General features: G+C 35.6%; 1 protein-coding gene across 3 annotated transcripts in view; it reads right to left on the bottom strand.

Moving 5' to 3' along the window:
• The window catches only part of INPP5A (inositol polyphosphate-5-phosphatase A), a 297349-nt gene that overhangs the window by 63023 nt on the left and 212179 nt on the right, over window positions 1-22147 (bottom strand). The gene's annotated exons all lie outside the window — the stretch shown is intronic.

The following is a 22147-nucleotide window of genomic DNA, read 5'->3' as shown; positions in this document are numbered from 1 at the left end:
ATCCTAATAATGCTAAGAGAAACTGCTTGGTTACTCAAACTATTTAGCTCAATGCTTCTTCTTCTGCCTGGGTATGGTTCTCTAATTTCCCATTCATGTATTCCTGGAGTTAACTAAAATTTGTCTCTGGGATTTTCTATGTATAATCCATCTAATTTTGAATCTTTCTTTTTGGCATAGATGATATCCTTAAAAACTTATTTCTAATTATATGACTAGAAGTGTGCCAGAGCAATGGAGTTTCTCACTTTGATAATACATGGAGAATCAGAAACAAAGAAAGATATTTCATTTCTGTTATTATTTTTATTTTGCTTTACGAACCATCAACATGACAATCTGGCTAAAAGTCTTTCAAAACTCCTTTCAGAATTATTTTAAATTCTGACCATGCAGAATTATTGTTAGAAACCATAACATTGTAACAATAGCTACTGAGAGAACCGGAACTTGTTTTAAGTGCAAGTATTCCTTGTCCAGCAGAGAAGCAAGAGAAAAGGTAGCACACTAAGACTTTGGGAGCAACCACTGTTTTTGTTTTTTGTTTTTACTTTCTTTCATTTAGCCCACAACTAATCACTTTTTCCACTCATCTTCACAATTTGATTTGGGTCCCGTTCTGTCTCTTTTGACAAGTAATTAACATTTTGCCATCTGTGTCTGTATGCTGTTAACTGTGAGGTCATCCACCAACAAGCCATTCCCAAAGTGCCTCTCCTTCAGATACCAACCATTGAAATTCAAAGCACAAATTAGCTAATCAGGTCAAGCCCCCCAAAATAGCCTTTTGGACTCATGTGTCACAAATCAGTCTGGTCGCCTTTAAACAGTGCACCAGATTAGAACAAGCAACCAAACAAACCAAAGCGGAAAACCCATCGCTCTCTAAAGCTGGTTTTCTAAAGCTCTAACAAATCGCTCCATCTTTCACTCATTTAAACCTTCCAAACGAGGGTCAATATGGTCCCCAAGCATCCAAATGCTAATGCGCTTAAGTGCGCTTAAGCAGCTTTCTGGAATGAATGGGCCGAAGAGCGGCTCGAAAGGACAAGGCAGAATTACTGTCACTGTCAAAAAGACATTGTAGCCACCCCTAGAGTGGCTGCAATTCAAGAAATTCATGATTTCTGTCTTTTAAAGGCATCTGCTTGGGAACATTCCCCCCTCCGCACTTTGCCCAAAGCCCCACCAATCTGCTTCATAGCTCTTACAAGTTCAGGTCTGTTCCCAAGGAACCATAATCATAATAATATGGAAGTGTAAAAACCTGGTACTCTCTTGACCACTAAAGAGAAGGCGCTATGATTGCCTGGAGACAAGCACTTACAGTATCTTATTCACAAGCAAAAAGTGATTATGCAAAGGTTCATTTCTTATACAATCTGGAACATTCCTCCTCCCCAGCCTACCTCTTTTCAGTTTCTACAAAGTCGTAGTCACCCAAGCAGAAACTTTCAGAAACGTGTGTGTGTGTGTGTGTGTGTGTGTGTGTGTGTGTGTGTGTGTGTGTGTGTTAAAGGAAAACCTGCTTGCTTATTAAGGGATTTTTGTTGTTGGTGATGGTGGTAGTATTTAAGAATGGGAGAAAATTGAAAATACACAGCCCTTTTCATTCTTATGAAAGTTACATTTATGAAGGATGCTTGAAATAATGAGACAAAATCAGAATAAAATTCTGCGGTTTTCTTGCATGATTGAAGAAAATCGCCTTACCTAAAGATTATTTTCTAACATTTCTTTATAAGGAAAAAAATTTTTTGTATAAAATCTGAGGGACATGCTTTAAATAATATGGAAAAAATATACGGATGAACAAATAGAGAATTACAATCCGGTAGAAGACTTGTTATTATTGATGATGATGATGATGATGATGATGATGATGATGATGATGATGATGATAATAATAATAATAATAATAATAATAATAATAATAATTTGTGATACATTTTTAAATGTTCAGTTGATTGAGTTCCATGTTTAATGAATAAAAGAGATAATCATCATCATCATCATCATCATCATCATCATCATCATCATCATCTGCTGGATGCAATAACCCACATACTCCGTTTGTTAGGAACATACAGTTAAAAACACACAGTCAAAAGTGTGTTGCTGAAAAGTGCACTGGTCTGGTCTTAAATATACGAAATACAGGTTAAAAAAAGAGAACACAGAAAATAAGTATAGGGTAACAAGACTTAAAACATCTCATCATTTAGTCAAATATGCTTAAATGATACAGGAAAACAGTATGGGAAATACTTGAGAGGTAGAAATGAAGAAGTGGCTGAAACACTGAACAAAACTACTTCTTTGAGGCAATGGGAATAAGGCAGTGTCTCACTATTTAAAAAAAATATAACAAGGCAATTATGTTTTATTCAAATTACACCATGGATTACAGTATACATATTATTCACATTAGTTTAAAGTGTTCACTAAGTCTATAGAAACTTAAGTGTTACATTTCACTAAAAAGCAAGCCCATTAATCCTATTTGGAATGGGAAATAAATGGTTTTCCAAAATATTCAGTACTAAACCACCAGCATAAAAAGCTCTTTATCAAGAAAAATGCATTTGAACCATTTAAGTGGAAAAAGCCAACAACCCCACAATCCACCATGGCAAAAAAATAGTACAGAAACTGAGGTTAAAAGACTATTAACCAGGAGATGATCCAAGAGCTATCCATATTGTATCATTCTTGAAGCTGAACAGTTGTGAACATGAAAAGTGCCTGAAAGAGACTCTTGGGAATATGGTAAACTGCTCTGAGATTTTGAAGGAAGAATTAGTTCTGTGTAATGCTCATCGATGGGCATTGCACTTCACAAAGTACAAGACTGATCCTTATCCAGAGCAGTTTACAAATGTTAATTCTTCATAAGGGAAATTCAAAAAAAGCAAAGGAAGCTAAAAACAAAAAATATGTACAGGACTGCTTTATTTGAGGAATTTGTACTTAGATGTCGTTAGAGAACAGAATGGGGAGCTGAGGATTTTTCCAAATCTTCTTGTGGATACTAAATAAATGAAAATAGTTGCCTTTCCCTTTTGGTTTGAGAGGTTTTTACCTCTTGTTTATATCTATATGCCTTTTTTTATATGTATATATGATTCTTAATTTTATATACCTAAATAAAGGTGAAAAAACATTATAAAGTTTACTGAATGTTAGTGTTAATATCAGCAATTGAATGAACTAGAACAAAACAAATCTTGCTGTTTCTAGACTAAAAATTTCAAGAATCAGAACAGTGTTATTTCAATACAAGAGACACGTACTTTTCCCTAAAATGATGCCGTACATTATTCGTCTCTTACTTTTCAATATATGTATGTCTTATAATGTTACCCACAAGTTAATGAGTAATATAATCTTACATTAAAGTTGGCTGTGGAAATAAATTATTCAGACTTACCTAATAAATCTTATTTTTAATTCAAAAAAGAGATGAAAAAAATATAAATTTAGATAAATATATGACTATCCTTTCAAAATCATGTCTTGTTTCTTGCATTCAGAATTGATAAAGATTCTCCAGGCAGCTGAAAAAGTTTCATTCTTCCAGCTATTACTGATATTGTTGCATCTGTGATATGGGAATCTAGAGTAAAACAGATTTAAGTATCCTTATGTCTAATTACAACATTTTATGCAACTTCACAGATAAAACACAGATCTAAATGACTAATTGAAAAGCTAAAAAAACAATTTGTCATTTAGATAGAGATGATGGATAGTGCTAAGGATACTTATTTAATAACACGTTAGATCTGTTGGTTGAGAGTGAAATAAATGAGAATGTGTTTTTCTGGAATGAAATTAGGGATGTGTAAAGCCATGGATCTTTTTGATATTACTGAAAATTATATGAATGCAAATCTTTTAAAATTGTCTAATTGTGTGGGAATATGTACTGCTGGAACAAGCTGTATTTCAGGTTATCACAAATGACTGCAAGCTTTTAATATGTCAAAAATCTCTTACTGGGGTTTGGACACAATAACAGATTAATAAGAAAACACTTGATTGGGAAGATTTCAACCCTTCATTGGAGACAATTCTATGAGTATGTATAAATACTGTAAGCTATACAAAAACCAGGCCTATAAAGAAAAGAAATGCCTTCTATAAAAGTTTTATGAGGTGATGAGTGTCATATACTTCTTTGTTTTACCCGAGTCAAAATGGCTGTTTCAAGGAAACGTTTTGTCATGTTTAAAATGAACTTTTATCAGAATTTAACTGAGGAATGGCTCTATAGTGTACACTTGTTTTATCAGCAATGGTTTCACTATATAGCTAACATATTTAAGTGACAATTTTGATAAGTTGAACATTCTTACTGCAAGGTGACAATAATAATATTCTGCAACATAGTGACAAATTAAAAGCATTTATCAAGGAAGCTGGACATTAGAATAATAAAATGGAAAATACAAATTGAGATGAGACTTCTACTTTAAAACAATTTATGGACAGTAGTAATAATGAATATCTGGATTTTAAGTCAGAGTTGCTACTCTGAAATTACATTATTTTCTGAGTTGGAAACAGAAAAAAAAAAAAAATAGCCAGTCTTTTTCTTAGAGCCCCTTTATGCTGAACTGACAGCTCACACACTTGCTATGACCTACAAGAAGCAATGTGTTGATGTTTCTTCTGCACTTCTTTGAAAACAAATTTTCTAGCAATGTATTTCCCCACATTTTGGAGGAGTATGAGTATGAAATGAAAAGGTTACGAGCATTTTGATTCAATTTATAAGATCCTATCTGCATAGGATGAAGGGTTGTAATAATACAAAACTAAATAAATTGATCCTTCACATGTTAAAGGTGATGATTTTATATTTTTATTTCCAATGAAAAGGTTTTCTTTTATACCATTGTATTCCCACTATTTTATTTTACATTAGGAAAAACTAGGCGTATGAGTATTTATTTCTTGCCCAGCTCTAAAAGTCAATTATGTCATTTGTTTTATTTATGAGAGTGAAAGGATGTCATATAAAACAATAAGCAACAAAGCAAAATATGTCCACAGGATAGGGTTAAAAAAAATGTCAAGAGAGTGGCCATGATGGACATGGTTTGAGATTTTCCTACAACAAACCTAAAAAAAACAAATGGAGCTTCAACTGCACCATTATGCTCACTCTTTGGACTATACCCTGTGAATACCTTGCAACATAGACTCCTATTTTCAGGTTTTGTGGCCCAAAGATAGGATCAACTGTGCAGAAAGAGTCCTGTTTTCTGATAAACAATGTGCCTGGCTTGTCACGATGTACAAATATGCTCGAAGACTTCACTTAGTTTTGTACAAATACTCTATTCAAAACTCTACATTAAGACTAAATCAAAGGACATGTTGAAGGGTATGCTGATGGAGTTGTAGGCAGTAGTAAAATGTGCACCTGCTAATCTGTAGGATGACATTACATGCATCAAAATATACATCCTTCTCCTTTTAATACAGGTAGTCCTCAACTTACAACCATTCATTTAGTGACCGTTCAAAGTTACAACACCACTGAAAAAAGTGACTTATGACTCTTTGTCACACTTACAACCATTGCAGCATCCCCGTGGTCAGGTGATCAAAATTCAGATGCTTGGCAACTGGTTCATATGGTTGCAGTGTCCTGGGGTCATGTGATCCCCTTTTGCAATCTTCTGACAAACAAAGTCAAGGGGAAAGCCACATTCACTTAACAACCATGTTACTAATTTAATAAATGCAGTGATTCACTTAAGAACTGTGGCAAGAATGGTCTTAAAATGGGGCAAAACTCACTTAACAACTGTCTCACTTAGCAACAGAAATTTTGGCCTCAATTCTGGTCATAAGTCGAGGAGTACCTTTATTCTGTAGTTCAGTTCTTATTTGTAAATCCCAAATTTTTACTTCTGTTTTCAACTTCTTGCAGTTATTCTTTACTCCCAAATTCACATAAACTATTACTGTGAACAGTAGTTGAGGAAAACAACTTCAAAATTTGGTTTACCATCTTGACTTCTTTCTATAAAGCCTAAGTAACACAAAAACTATTTTTGGACTAGCTAAAATTTGAAATATATATTTCCAATCTCCCTTTGATAATGACAGATAAAAAATGATAAGCACTCAGTTCAGAGGTTAACCAGATTTTTGCACCAGTTATGATTTACCATTGTGTCTGAATGTACACAGTACACTGATATTTGTGGAAAGGTAAACTTGAATCTGGTTTGTTTTATTTTAAACTGCTGAGTAAATAACATTCATATCCCCTGACTCAGCCAAATTATTTGCACAGAAAAAGTGTTAGGAAAGAGAAAGCTAATCTAGTTTCCTCCTCTACATGCCGTGCAGTGGTGGGTTCTACCTACCTTTATTACCGGTTCGCAACAGGGCTGCATGCACAGAAGCATTTTGATGATGTCGGGGTCGGTGAACTGAGCCTCCCACTGGTTTTACTACCGGTTCTATAGAACTGTTCCGAACCGGGGGCAACCCACCACTGATGCCACGTGGGAATGTTTTGTTACATGAGGTTTCAATTGTATCTGAAGTATTACAGCCCAGACACCATTTTATCACCTTTATGAGAATTATATCAGACTCAAATCTATGTGAAGCCAATAATTATTCTAACTCAGTTTATTCATGATAGATAGAATGAGCTCCCTGCCTGAATTCTTCAATGGGTTAGGGTCTCTGTAAAATAAATAATGGAATGTTATATGTCAATCATGAAATTTATGTTGCAAATTTTCCAGAAGAATATTACAGCTTTTACCAAATACTGTACAGGACAAAGCACTGAATGTTATTAGAAAGAATGACCAATGATGACTAAAAATGCATGATTGAAGAAATGCTGCTATTTTTAATAGTCCCTGTGGTACATGGGCTGAACTATGGTCAGCTTGCTAATCAATGTTCAAATGCATTGTCTTTTAGAATGATCTTTAGATCTTTAGAAACTAGAAAGAAAAAGTTTGGGAAAAGGCCAGAAAGCATAGAATCTCTATGACATTTTAAACCCAGCTAGATGTAAAAGAATTTAGACAAATCATTGGGACAAGGTCAGAGAAAAATCAGCTTATAATAGAGCATGCCATCAGACCCTAACCTCTAATAACTTTAGTCCCACCCACCTTCAGAAAAAACTTGCATCTCTAAGATGGCTGGGGGTAGCCAAGAGACACTTGTACAGTATAACTTTCAGCACAATAAGTTTACAAAAGGTAGATATTGTAGAAAAAGTGAGAAATCACTTTAGCTTTAAACAATTTACAAGTTGTTAGTACAAAATAGCCTCTCTCTACCCAGAATATTTTAAGGATCACATTCTTACTCTTAAGAGCATAATTGCCAAAATACTTGAAGTTCATGACAAAGAGGCTTATAAACAAATACCAAGATAATTAGAAACACATACTTGTTTCTATTCTCTTGCTAGATGTGATTTTTTGAGCTTAGATCAATAGTTTGATTTTCTGATAGTTTACACCCAGGTTTTCAACTTTGCAAAGGGCAGCTGAAGATGTCAATACTATGCTTATTCTCAGTATATTTGGAATACTAAAATGAAGCAATAAAAAGGCAGATAATGTTCAAGAATAACTTTGAGTTAACTAATCACATTTAGCTGTGTGATTACAAATGTTCCCTCTCAAAAGTGCGTATAGTCAAGGCTATGGTTTTCCCAGTTGCAATGTATGGCTGTGAAAGTTGGACTATAAGAAAGGCTGAGCACCAAAGAATTGAGGCCTTTGAACAATGGTGCTGGAGAAGACTCCTGCAAGTCCCTTGGACTGCAAGGCGATCAAACCGGTCAGTCCTAGAGGAGATCAACCCTGACTGCTCTTTAGAAGGCCAGGTCCTGAAGATGAAACTGAAATATTTTGGCCACCTAATGAGAAGGAAGGACTCACTGGAGAAGAGCCTAATGCTGGGAAGATTGAGGGCAAAAGAAGAACGGGACAACAGAGAATGAGGTGGCTGGATGGAGTCACTTAAGGCGTGAGCTTAAATGGACTCCTGAGGATGGTAGAAGACAGGAAGGCCTGGGGGAACGTTGTCCATGGGGTCGCGATAGTCGGACACAACTTCGCAACTAACACAGCAACAAAATTCTCTCCCAAAACCAGGGCAGTATTTTGGACAAACAGAATAGAGGCCCATTCTTAATCAGTTCAGGTGAAGCAAGGGAATATTACCTCAACAGGGAGGTATTGTATTAAAACATGCTATATTTGAATATAGAAGCAACTTCTCCAACTTCCAAGATTCCCTTTGGCATTTAAAAATAAAAGGAGAAGAACTCTAGCAACTCCTTCTTTAAAATACTAGACAAGATATGAAGAGAGAAGGCAGAAAGAGCACTACTACTGTAATTGTTTCTTTTTAGCATGAAGGACATTCATACAAAATAAGGCTTGGGTCCCTGGAGAAAGGCAGCATTATTTTTAATAGCAAATGCTGTAACAGTGAAAATAGTCATACTTTTGGGTGGTAATGGTGCTGAGGAAGATATGAAGCAGTTTGATTATGCGATCCAGGCAAAAAAGGGTTGGACAGCCTAGTATGGTGCCTGGTTTACCATGTAGGTCAGTAGCTGCGTGCCATCTCAGAAGTCTGCTGGTCCTGTTCTTCTTCCTCTGATGACTTCAACAATGGAAATAGTTAGTTAGAAGAAGCCAACTTGCTTTTATTTCTTTCTTTGTGGTGTCAGTAATTGGAAGTATGAAAGTTTATTTATTTATTTATTTATTGGTTCAATTTATATGCCTCCCTTTTCAGGAGACTCAGGGCAACTTACAATGCATTAAGCAATAGCCTTCATACTTTTGTATATACCTGCTTAGTAGGGCTTTCAGCCCCCTCTAAGCGATGTTCTTTTTTATACAAAGTCAGCTTATTGCCCCCACAAACCGGGTCCTCATTTTTCCTACCTCGAAAGGATGGAAGGCTGAGTCAACCTTGAGCCTGGTGAGATTTGAACTTGCAGTAATTGCAGGCAACTGGTGTTACTTAACAGTGCTTTAGTCTGCTGCGCCACCAAGGCTCTTACATTTATATGCACTTACAGGACCTTTTATTTAAAGTAACATGAAAAATAGATCCTACATTGATATTTATAGCTGGCTGTTTGTCTTGGAGACAAATAAAACAACATCTTCAAATTAAAGATGTAATTTTAATTGTAGCTAAAGATTATATTTTCTATTTCCGTCTATTATCTACATATTCCCTGTAATTCCTAGATAACTTCTATATTATGATCTGTATGACTATCTACATTTATATGCCAACAAGGCTTAAGTGTATTACACTAATTTTGAACCATCAGATAACTGTTATAAAGAAAACCTGGGATAAATGTAATACTACTATGAGGCTTCAATTCCAGAATGATTTTCTAAACATCTGAAACACAGAACAGAAGCATAATTTAATTAAAATATGTCAATTTTATATTGACAATAAGGTAAAATCATTTCAGCAATGAGAGCAGGAAAAGAAAAGAAATTCAGATACTCTTAGCATAAACCGCATAGAACAGAACAACTAAAACAATCACTTCAAGATATCAGTGTCACGGTTCTATCTTTTAACAATAGGCCCTCATGAACTGTGATTCTTTCCTTTTAGAATAGTATATTTGCAAGAACTATTAAATGCATTTGTCACTTGCTCAGATGCCAAGGAGTCACAGATCTGAGGGCATCTCCAATAGTCTGCATTGACAGAAGCATTTTGTTCCACTGTAAAAGCACATTGGTGTGTTCCTCTGTTTAAAGTTATACATGCAGTTTTAACTCATCTGCTTCCCCCATTCTCTCTGGGCCAGGAGGACAATTTACCCACAGTGGCTTCTTTTCAGAAGAAGCACAACGCGCAAAGAATCATGACTGAGCAGAAACACAAGGAACAGGCACATAAAAATTCATCACTTTGGCCTGTTGACCTTATACCACTGGGCTTGGCACACCCAGTCTCAAAAAGTAGCATCAGGGGAGGACTAAGCAGACCAGCTGAGTGAAATTACTGACCAAAAAAACCAAAAACCAAAACAAAACACAAACCACCCTACTTTGGACACAGGAAAAGCCCACCAGATGCTTCATTGTCTTTGTGGAAAAGTGGTGCTGAAAAAAAGGGGTGATCTACCACATGACATATTGGGTGGAATAAGTAGTGTCATTGTTTCAGGCCAGCTCTGTCACTTTACTGACTGCAATACAAAGGGGTGTAAAGCAAGATTTAATCCTGACTTTTTAGCTAGCAGATTAAAACCAATCATGCCAGATGTCCACAAGACTGTTTAACATACAGAAAGCTTTGCCCCCACCCCAACAATTTGTGAGGAGTCAGGGTTCTAAAACTTCTTTTCTGCATTTACTTTCTGTAAAGGATAAAAGATACTGTAGTGGGTTTTAAGATCAGCTTTAATTTCTCCTCCTAAAGCATTCAATCATCAAAACAAGGCATTAAAGCATAAAGCCCAAATTAAGCTTATAACACCCCTGCTACAATAAAGATAGCCGTGAAACAAAAGAGAATTAAGAGAAATTAGATGAATCATGTCTTTTCCTTATAAGATCAGGCCTATATTTTTCATGGTAAAATTTTATACTGTCCATTAGTATTATGCTAGTGTTTCACTGCAGCAGGTGAAGGGATGATGTATATACATCTAGATATTCCTTTAAACACCTATAATCGCTTATCTGGACTCTCTATGTCCAGCTATGTTTTCCAGATATGTGCACATATAGACACATTCCATATTAGAACAATGCCTTCTAATATGGCATCAAAAAAAGTCACCAAATAGCACACAATATTCTAATTTTTTAAAATTGTTTATCAATCAATAGTAAATGAATATGAAAGGCAGAGAAGAAAAATAAATAATATGGTTGATATGAAGACATGAATTCTACATTCAGTTACAGCTGTTTGATGATTTGGGGGATATGTTTGCAGACATTCAAATTAAACTCATCAAGATACTCAGATAGTTTTCTTTATTCTACCAGGTGCTGGGATAAAGAACCAAATCATAACTGAACCTTTTTCTGAAAATATAAAAACCAGCTGTTACATGTCTCTCTCTCCCCATCCTAAAGTAAAGCACCTTCTTAGTACATGAAAGTACAAATATAAAATATGTGGAGATTCCCAGTCCCTAATTAAGAGCTTTGAATTGGTAGAGATTTTCCCTCAGTGATTTCTATGAAAGCATAGCTAAAATTAACAAGCATGATACAGTGTTTACTCAGAGTGTGGATCTTCTGTGAAGGGCATACAGGTAAGTTTCACTTACCGACTGTCTTGTTTATTGTCTGTTATGGTCTAAAATAATAGTTTTGTGATAAATCCTCACATTTATGATATGTGATATTTATAACCATCACTGCATCTCACAGTCATGATTGCCATTCAGGTGCTCTACAAGTAGCATGTGATATGCAAAATTAATAGCGAAAGTCAAAGTAAAATTTTACTTATGTCCTCTCTATTAATTTTGCTTATTGGGATGCTGTGATCGTCATGGGATTTTTTGCTTAGTAACCAAGTTGCCAGCCACAATTATGGTTGCTAAGTGAGGACTATCAGCAGCCTATATCAGCAAAAGTGTTTAGCACAACACATCTCAATGCAATGTTTGGAATAGAATATCCCACAAAGGAATGGGTTTTATTGTATGTTAAGGACCAGTGAAAAAGAGGCTAAGAAGATAAAACACCTTGGCTTATGCTGACCTTGCTTTTCCATTAAAATGAAAGAGAATAAACAGTACATTCTACAGGTTTGGCACTAATCAACTGAAAATTGATTTAGACAGAAAATAAAATGTAAGAAAACAATTGTTAGAGAAGAGAGAGAAATTCCCAGAATATTTTTGGGTCAGTTGTTGGAAAAGGAAGTGGATGCTAGGAACAAAAAGAAGATACTGAGAGAGAACAGATTCTACTAACATTATGACACCAATAGGAACAGCGAGCTTTGGAAATTGACAGCGCTCCACCATCATCCTGAGGAACAGGACAAAGGAAACTTTACTGTAGTGAGACAGCTATAAGATCGGAAAGCATCCCCTACCGTATTTGTCTGATTAAGAAGCCACCTTATTTTCTTGTGTGATACAATATTCTCTCAAATAGGATATAGAGCCAAAAGGAATACAGATAACAATAATTTGTCTTAGCAAGAGATATGAAGGAAAAATATCGCTATTTCTTTCTTTCTTTTTATTTATTTATTTATTTATTTATTTATTTATTGATTGATTGATTGATTGATTGATTGATTGATTGATTGATTGGTTCGATTTATATGCCGTCCTTCTCTGGAGACTCAGGGCGGCTTACAATGCATTAAGCAATAGCTTTCATACTTTTGTATATACCTGCTTAGTAGGGCTTTCGGCCCCCCCTAAGCGGTGTTCTTTTTTTAAATACAAAGTCAGCTTATTGCCTCCACAATCCCGGTCCTCATTTTACCTACCTCGAAAGGATGGAAGGCTGAGTCAAACTTGAGCCTAGTGAGATTTGCCTACTTCCAACCATTCCTGCTTTCGGCCTGTACTTCAAATGGTGCTTCTGTATCAGTAACTAACAGCACATTCAAAGATTACCGAATCTTATTTGTTTCTTTATTTTCTTGCTCAAAATAGAATATTTATTAAACTTTTTGAATTCTATTGCCTCATCCCTATGTTGAATACAGAGTCCACAGTAAAGAAAATTAATTCTAAGTTTTTCCCCACCCCGGGAGAAAAGATAGCAACAGCAATAGCACTTAGACTTCTATAGTGCTTCACAGTGCTTTACAGCCCACTCTAAGCGGTTTACAGAGTCAGTCTCTTGCCCCCAACAATCTGGGTCCACATTTTACCGACCTCAGAAGGATAGAAGGCTGAGTCAATCTCGAGCTCCAGGCTCGAGTAGAGTTTGTACTGCAATTAGTATTTCATTCTAAACACTGGACACCAAATACTTCTTTTAAAGAAAAAAAGGAGGGTTTTTTTTCGGGAACATTGAAGGATGAGGAGGCAATTTAGAGCCTACATAATTTACTTCAGGACTATACAGTAGTCCTTGTCTTATGACCACTTGCTTAGCAACCATTCGAAGTTACAATGGACCTTCCCAGAGCTAATTATAATGCAGATTCAAACTTATAGCAGCTGTCCCCAAATTGGCAGCCAAATTATAGTAGTCCTATTGTATTTCTAGCCTTAAATGAATGAATTTATCAATGAATATATGACACAAACAGGATTGTAGGTCAAGCTCTGTTACCTGTAAGGCAAAACATGCAGATGCTGCCCTCCATCACAACAGTACTTTTCAGTTAACAAGCTCTTGGGGAAGCATAGCACCAGTGACGGCTTAAGATGATCTTTTGGGTGTGGGATGGTTCCAGTAGTTTGCATCAGTAACAAGACTACCAAATCCGGTTGACAACTAGATGGCAGCAAAGAGTTAAAACACTCTGTGAGGGAGATGTATTGTTTTCATATTTGATAAATAATAAGACACTCTTTGTTGCCATCTAGCGACTACCTTAGTAAGTACTTGGCTGCATGGCTGACTGCCATGCAAACACATAGCCTACCCTACAGTGTTTTCACCTAATGCTCTGTCCCTACTCATAGTGACTCTCTAGTCCAGGCAAATGCCTACAATTCTCTACATGATAAGTTTAATTCAGTCCAGCAATAAATCAGAACAGACATGGCTAGTATTACTGTCTTGTCTTGCTTACACACAAAGACACACAAACTATACACACATGAAGACAAACACACAGAAACACTTACATATACATTATGGCCACATTTTTAGAAATGGTCTGCCACCGTCTTCTTTCTTGGACTAAGAGAAATTGATTGGCCCCAAATCACCAAATGGCTTCGGTACATAAAGTAGAAGGTAAAACTAGTGGTCTCCACAGTTTCTGCTCCAGTACTTTTAACCACTACGTACTTTCTCTCAACCTTATATAATAATTTATAGAAATCCTGGCCATTAGGCTATGTAACCTTATAATACTGAAATGGCTAATTTAAGTTTGTGTCTGCTAAAGACCTTTACAAGTGTTGCAGAACAACAACTATTATGCACTATTTCTTTTTTTTTTTTCTTCCAGTGGAAAATTCCCTAAAGGAATAGCTCTATCCAGCTTAGATTTTCTTAAGGTTCAGCACAGTTGTGACTTCAGAGATACATTCAGAGAACATCTGCTTGTTTGCTTACAGTTTTTGGACATAGCTGTATATAGCTTTCCATAAAATCAGAATGAAATACAGCATACCAGCTTTTATTAAGTTTCTCAAACTAACTGTAATCTCAGCTTCAATTGGTGCTTGAGTGGGATTTATTTATTGTACTTCTACCCAGTTGCAATAAAAAAAAAAGATCTTGATGGCTTACATAGAATAAATAACAAATAATACAGCTAAACATTTATGGTACAGTCTAAAACCCCAACAATCATAATCATAACGTGAATCATAATCATAAATAAGAATAGTAACAATAAGAAATATTAAGCAAAAGACACAGTAATACAATAAAGAATAAAAAATAAAGATAGTAACACCAAACCAGGGAAGATCTCTGAAAAAACCTAGTTTTCAAATCAGCAAAAAGGCCAGCCTAATCTCCACAAGGCGTCTTTTCCATATTCTTGCCTCCTTCCTTCAGCCTACTAAATCTCATTTAAGTGAGGGATTTGTAGGAAGTAAAAAGGGAGAGTTTTAAAATTTGTACTTGTATCTCTATGGTAGATCTAAACTGGACTCAGAAACCAATTAGTGCAAGGCCTGCAAAACCAGTGTTATATGCTCCCAATTCTGGGGGCCAAAAAATGTGTGAGCCACTGCATTTTGAACTAATCACGGTTTCTAATATTCTTTAAGGGTTGCTTCAAATACAGGGTTTTACAGTGTTCTAACCAAGTAGTTCTCCCCTTACTTTATCCTCATTTAAAAAAAAAAGCCCTGGGAAATAAATTGGACTGAGATATAGTTTTTAGGCGAAAGTCATGGTCAAGTAAAAAAAACCATCCTAGGTCCTATCAGTTTCATCCGAGTACCTCAATCATTTCATTATACTGGTTCTCAATAACAGACTTTAACTTGATTTATTTTAATTTAATCTGCTATTCAAACAAAATGCCACATTATTATTACTTTTTTGGGGGGGTAAACAATAGCTTGAAATGTAAAAGCACAGTGCCAGCTTTCCTGGCTGCACTGCTCTTTTCTTACACCACAGATTACGATTTTCCTATCAGAGACCTTTCTGTTATAGATGCAACATTATTAAGCCTTGCTTGATTCTTAGCTCATAAAGATATATCAGAAAGTTCCTAAGTGCTAGAGACTCAGCCAAGAAGTTAAGGAATCTATCCTTGTTAGAAACTTTCTAAATTCACTATAACACATGCAGTGTATAAACACACCGTAATGCTATCATTCTCTATTTCTATATTTCTCCAAGCAATGTTCTGGTGATGGGTGGGCTCCAAGATACTTTTTACCAATTTTTCATGCCCATCCCTCTAAATCTGACCCTGCTCCTAGGCTTTTATCTTTCTGACAACTTCACGCAAGCAAACATGCAGCTCCTCTGATAGCATGAAATTGGAAACAATGGTCTATGGAAACAAAAGCAGAACTGGAGAGCAAAGAAACAGCCCGAACCTGATTTTTAGACACAGATGTTTGTAGGACCCAATCCTGAATTGGCTGAAAAGGGGAAAATGGGGGAGAGTTGAATTCAAAGGTTGAAGTGTATAGTATAAAAAAACTAAGTGAAGCTAGGTAGGTTTTCAATGACTGAATCTTTCAAATAAAGTAAGTTGCTATTGTGAACTTCAATCACATTTTCTCATTTCAAAATTAGAGGAGAAAAAAAACAACAAGCAAGGCAACAACAGAAAAAAACATATACACACAATGAATTCCAAGACAGGGATTCCATCACTATCTCCATGCATTTCCCAGGCTTGATGTCCTCTATCTGATATATACAGTATTATGAAATCACTGGCTAACAGTTGCATCCAGTTTCACAAGCATTGTCATTTACTGAAACTTCTCTGTTTAGTCCTGAAACAGGAACCAAAGTTATTCTGAAAAGAGGCTTAGAGCACCAGCAGAAAATGTCACGCTCAGAGAATTTTGATTGAAAAAAGATTTAAGGTTCGGTTGGAATTATGGTTTCTTTGGCTTCTCATGGCCATTATTTTGGGCTGAACAAAAAAAGGGGGCTATGTGAAGACTCTACGATATGCACCATTATGAATTGAGCAGGAGGGTTTTGTTTCACAAAAGGCGATATGCACCATTTACAAATGAAGCAAAGTGGAGAACTGCTTTGCCATGTGAAGTTTCTTCCTTTGTGATTAAACTTCTCTTCCTTTTTTTCTGCATAGCCCGCTACCCAAAAGGCTGAGCATCATGCTTCAGTGCACAAAATTCATGTATTCATTAAAGAAGGGGAAAATCCTTGAAAAATTAGTACAAAGGCAGATGCATAATTTAAACTCTGGTAATAGTAGCCCTTATTTGAACTTTCACATTTACATAGTTTAAAAAAGCATTTATGGAGCTTGCATGCTTAATAACAACAATAACAACAAAACTTTTCTCTCTGAAAACCAAAATTAATTTTGTTTATAGAGCAATTCTGGAAAAAAAACTTATTTGGGGGAAAAAAAGAAGTATCTGCTACTATATGGAAAATGGAAATCTCCCCTCTCAACCTTCTTTTAATCAAATCTTGAAAAGGCTTTCGTATCTGCCACTTACATACTAATTTTAATTAGTCTGGTCAGTGACAAATCTTGGCGTACTTCCATAATCCTTAAAGCCATTATATGAATTGGTTTCACAACTGAGTTCTTAAATGTATATTTTCAGACATATTGTGTTTTCCTGTATTTTCCTAGATTGAAAATGTTGAATAATAATTACACATAACAGAAAGGAATCTGGTAGCCTATAGACACATTTTTATGACTGTAAGCTGCCCAGAATTACCCTATGGTAAGATAGGCGGCCAATAAATTTTATAAATGAATGAATGAATGAATGAATAAATAAATAAATAACTGCTGGACGGATTTATTTCACCAAACAGATTTATGAACATCTTTTGTTTTGTCTTCTTCCTATGAAGGAGACGTTATGGATTTTTAAAATTTGATTCTTTATGTTTATATATGTTATGTACAGAAATAATATCTATAACTTATTTTACACAAACATCTGCCCAAATATTATATTAGTTATTCATCATTTAAAAAAAAAAACACCTTCAAATTGCAGCAAAATCAGAAATCAGAAAGTTCAGTTCACTTGCTTAGGAATTTCTAATTCGGATTGTGAAAACTAGAGGCTTTATGCCTGAACCAGTAACTAGATAACCAAAATCAAAAAAGACCTGAAGAGCTGCCAGAGCAGAATTCTTGTGAGTCCCAAACCACCTAGCCAGTGGAAGATATGGGAGTTTCAAGTTAAAAAAATCAGAAAAGTGGAAATAGTTGTAAAAATTAACTTAAAAAATAAGAAAGCCATATACAGTAAAATAAGATATTGTTAATCCTGTATCAGATATTTGTGAATGTTAACTACTGTAGTACAAAATATGGCAGTACTGTATATGACAGAGGTTTCATCAGACTGACATGGAATCAGTGCCTCTCCCATAAAAAAATATGGTGAGATGTCAATTAAAGAAACCTATATTGGTTCAGTTGTCACCAGGGAAAACAAGGACTGTGTTGGTGTTGGAATTCCTGAACATCTGGTGAAAAATGAGTTTTGCCCCATTTTACAACCTTTCTTGCCATAGTTGTTAAGTTAGACTGTTGGTTTGCACTCCAAGCTTGGCAATTTGGTTGCAAATGTTTCATCACCATTTGAGGAGACATAGTCAATGATGTCTCCTCGAATGTTGACAAAATGTTTGCAACCAAATTGCCAAGCTTGGAGCTTGGCCACCTAACTACCCAACCAGAGCTACTAATATTCAAACACGTTTCATAGTTGTTAAGTGAATCACTATGTTGTTATGTTAGTAACACGTTTGTTAAGTGAATTTGGCTCCCCCATTGACTTAGTTGTCGGAAAGTTGCAAAAAGTGATCACATGACCCCGGGACACTGCAACTGTCATAAATATGAACCAGTTACTAAGCATACAAATTTTGATAACTACGAATAGATGGGCAATAAGCATGGATGTATGTGGGCCACTAATTTATAACATTCTACATGAATAGAATAGAATAGAATAGAATAGAATAGAATAGAATAGAATAGAATAGAATAGAATAGAATAGAATAGAATGGAATGGAATGGAATGGAATGGAATGGAATGGAATGGAATGGAAAGGAATGGAACGGAACAGAACAGAACAGAACAGAATAGAATTCTTTATTGGCCAAGTGGTGATTGGACATACAAGGAATTTGTCTTTGGTGCATATGCTCTCAGTGTACATAAAGAAAAATAAAATATATTCATCAAGAATAATATGATACAACACTTAGTGATAGTTATAGGTTACTAATAAGCAATCAAATCGTACTAGGAAACAAATAAAACAATATAAATTGTAAAGATACAAGCAACATGCTATAGTCATAAGTGGGAAGGGATAGGTACTAGGAAGGATGAGAAGAATAATAGTAATATAGTCTTAGTAAATAATTTGAGAGTGTTGAGGAAATTAGTTGTTTAGCAGAGTGATGGCATTCGGGGAAAAACTGTCCTTGTGTCTCCTTGTTCTAGGGTGCAAAGGAGCACAAAAGAAGAACCCAAGGCTCTTTTTCTCAGAGTCAACATGAACAAGAAAACAGTTCCATGACTTGAAAGCAATTGGAACTTTAGAAGAACTTTAGAGAAATGGGGAGAACTAAATCTCCCATGGTTCTATTTTTGTCAAGCTGCAGATTCATTTGCCAAAGGAAGCCAATGGAAATGAATAAGGACCAGCACAAAACAAACAGTGAAGAAGAAAGAGGAAAAACTCTATTAGTGTTTCTATGAAGCTTGAGAGTTTTCTACTGCCTCCCTGGTTTCCTCCAGAAGCGTTGGAATATAAATCCCTACACTTACTCAACATAAGGTTTAGACCAGGGGTGTCAGCCTCATGTCGTCACGGCGGCATCACGTGACATATCAGAACTTTTTTCCTCTTTGCTAAACCGGGCTTGGGCGTGGGCCGGGAGTTTGACAGCCCTGGTCTAGATGATGTTGTAGTACAACAAATCTCTGTATCAAGTTGGAGAAACCTACCCCAAAAGAAGAGATCATAAAATAAAATGCTAATTCTCAAGAATTGTTTTAATTTTCTCCTCGGAATGTTGCAAAAGCACACACCCAACATCTATTACTAATTAAGAATAACACCAGACTTTATAGGTCAAAAATTGACTGACATCACTTTGTACAAGCAGTATTGAGATACACAAAGAATCTGTTGTACTTTACAGCTTATGTTACATTGTAATGCAGTAAATGAAAAGCCACTATTATGAGAAGATGTTTATGTCAGTATCTGGAACAAATCTCCTTTTTCCTGTAATAGTATTGTCCTAAATAGTAATGTTGCCCTGATAAACAACATGTGATAAAAATCCTATAATCTCAGCTCATAGGATCCACTTGTTCCCAGCTTCAGTTTATTGTGCTCATTCCTTCCTAGTATATTTCTAAAAGTAATTTCACTCAGTTGTGAAATTACCTCTCTTCCCCCAATTGTATTGTTTACTTGTAATATTCTTATTCTATTCCTGAAGTTTATTTTTAGAAAGTATAAAATAGAACCAATTTAAGAAAAGAAATTGACACACTTATCCTTAATAGAGCTAGATCAACTTTCCAAATCAATACCAGATTTTTCAAATTAAGACCATAACCTTATGAAACATTATGAGTTATATATTTATAAGTCATCTAAATATCTAAGAGAGACAAATTAAGTATCAAATTAAAAAAAAAGGATTAAAGTAAATCACCAGCTCCTTTATCCACAAATGCCTGTAAAGTTATATGTAAGTAGTATAACCCAAAGTTATACATCTTTATAAGACAAAAATCTACAAGGAACTTATAACAATAAAGGGAAAATCAACTAGAAGTATAATTCCATGAAAGCTTCCTCTTTTGCCTTTTTCAAAAGTAGTATTTTAAACTAAGTGAGCATTGCAGAGATTAATAAATTGTTGACTCTGAACTCTGGGACTGATGTTCAACATATCTGAAAGATACTATCAGGAACACTTCTTTACATTATATTACAGGTTGAAACATGACTTTAGTATGACCAACTTTTCCAGGTGATCTAACAATCATGAAACAAGTTTAGCAAAATCTTCCTTCTTTTTCTTCCTCTTGTTCAATATACAGTACTACCTTTTCTTTGGTTAGTGCATCACATAATAATTTGAAGAATTTGGAAAACTGATATTTTCTGCCTGAGAAATGTATCTGGGGCAGGAGCAGCTGCAAATGGAACCTGGAAGTAGTAGACATGCTACTCCTTCTACCACATTCTCCTGCATACTCCTTCTCTGGCAGCAATAGCATTGCTGCTTATCTTTTAAGTTGGCCAACTGATTGCCCCAAAACAATCAATCAAAATAATTCTTTGTAAGGTGGATTTTGCATTTTCCTATACAGGCATGTTTTTTTTTCACAGCTCCATGTGGCCTGGATAAATACATGAATGAAATAAATAAACCTTACCTAAGTGAGATATAAACACTTAGAGATTCTGGTCGGAAACATCTTATTTATGGGAGAATATCATAAATATTAGCAGGTTTAAAATGCATTGGTTCTTGATCCGAAATTATGATATTCAATAGTTTGGAATATGCTTTACATATTATGTTAAAGAGGAAATATGTCTGGCTTTAATAAATTGAACCTCCCAGTCATTCTTGAACAAGGCCAGAAGTGCATTTTTTTTTTTTTAATTTGATTTATATGCCGCCCTTCTCCGGAGACTCAGGGCGGCTTACAATGCGTTAAGCAATAGCCTTCATCCTTTTGTATATTTATACAAAGTCAGCTTATTGCCCCCACAAACTGGGTCCTCATTTAACCTACCTTAGAAAGGATGGAAGGCTGAGTCAACCTTGAGCCTTGGAGAGATTCGAACCAGCAGTAAATTGCAGGCAGCTGTGTTAATAACAGGGTGCTTTAAACCACTGTAGTACCAAGGCTATTTTAAGATCTAAATTTGCAAACTCTATTTTCTTCCGGAGGATTACATTTTTAACAGTAAATGGTAATGAGTACTAATCATAAAATCCAAAAGAAAGAGCTTCACTGCCATCTAGGTGATGAATGGCAGGTGTAGCAGCAGCCAGCCAGTTCTACTCTGGACTCAGCCGTGACAAGCGCTGCTGGTACAGCTTTCACTCTTTGTCACCCAGTGCCAGCTGAGTCCCCCAGCTGCCAGTTGCTGCCACACAAGGCATAAAACATACACTTGGAACAATTGCAATGGCACACAACACATAAGACTGCATTATTAATTAGCTTAATGATGCTCATCTCTATTAGAAAGCATGCAGTAATTGTGTTAAATTTGTGTACGCTTTTAATTATTGCTACAAATGGTGCCAAGAGTTTATTAAGAGTATCCTCTAATTCTGTTTGGCTGTGTAAATAGGTTTTGTATTCATTTGCATCTGAAACGCAGGGAGGGCTGCAAGTTACTTCCTGCTGGGAAAAGCATTCCTTTTTATTTCCTAAATGCTGTCATCTTTCACAGGGTGATGCCAAGCGAAACCCACATGCCTGAGAAGTGTGTCATCTTTTCCTGTAGCCAGAAATTAAAAGTAAGTTTATAGCCACATTGCTACCAGGCCATTCTAGCTGAAGAACAGACCACCCAGGACCATCCTCCTTTCCATGATAGAAACAAATGCATCAATTACTGTAATTTACTATTGCAAAGAGTGTATGGCTCATTGACCTGTCATTATTTTGAAGATGGATTTAATTAACCTCTCTTGAATCTTGCCAGGAAGTGTGAGAGTATCAGTGTGGAACAATGGATGTGTCAAAAAACAGCTGAAGAGATGGGTAATCGGTGTACTGGA

This window comes from Pantherophis guttatus, chromosome 6, assembly GCF_059756535.1.
Source record: "Pantherophis guttatus breed Tessera chromosome 6, ASM5975653v1, whole genome shotgun sequence".
In the NCBI taxonomy this organism is placed as follows: domain Eukaryota; kingdom Metazoa; phylum Chordata; class Lepidosauria; order Squamata; family Colubridae; genus Pantherophis; species Pantherophis guttatus.
The sequence above is the reverse complement of the archived record's forward strand: the minus strand, read 5'-3'. Positions and strand labels throughout refer to the sequence as shown.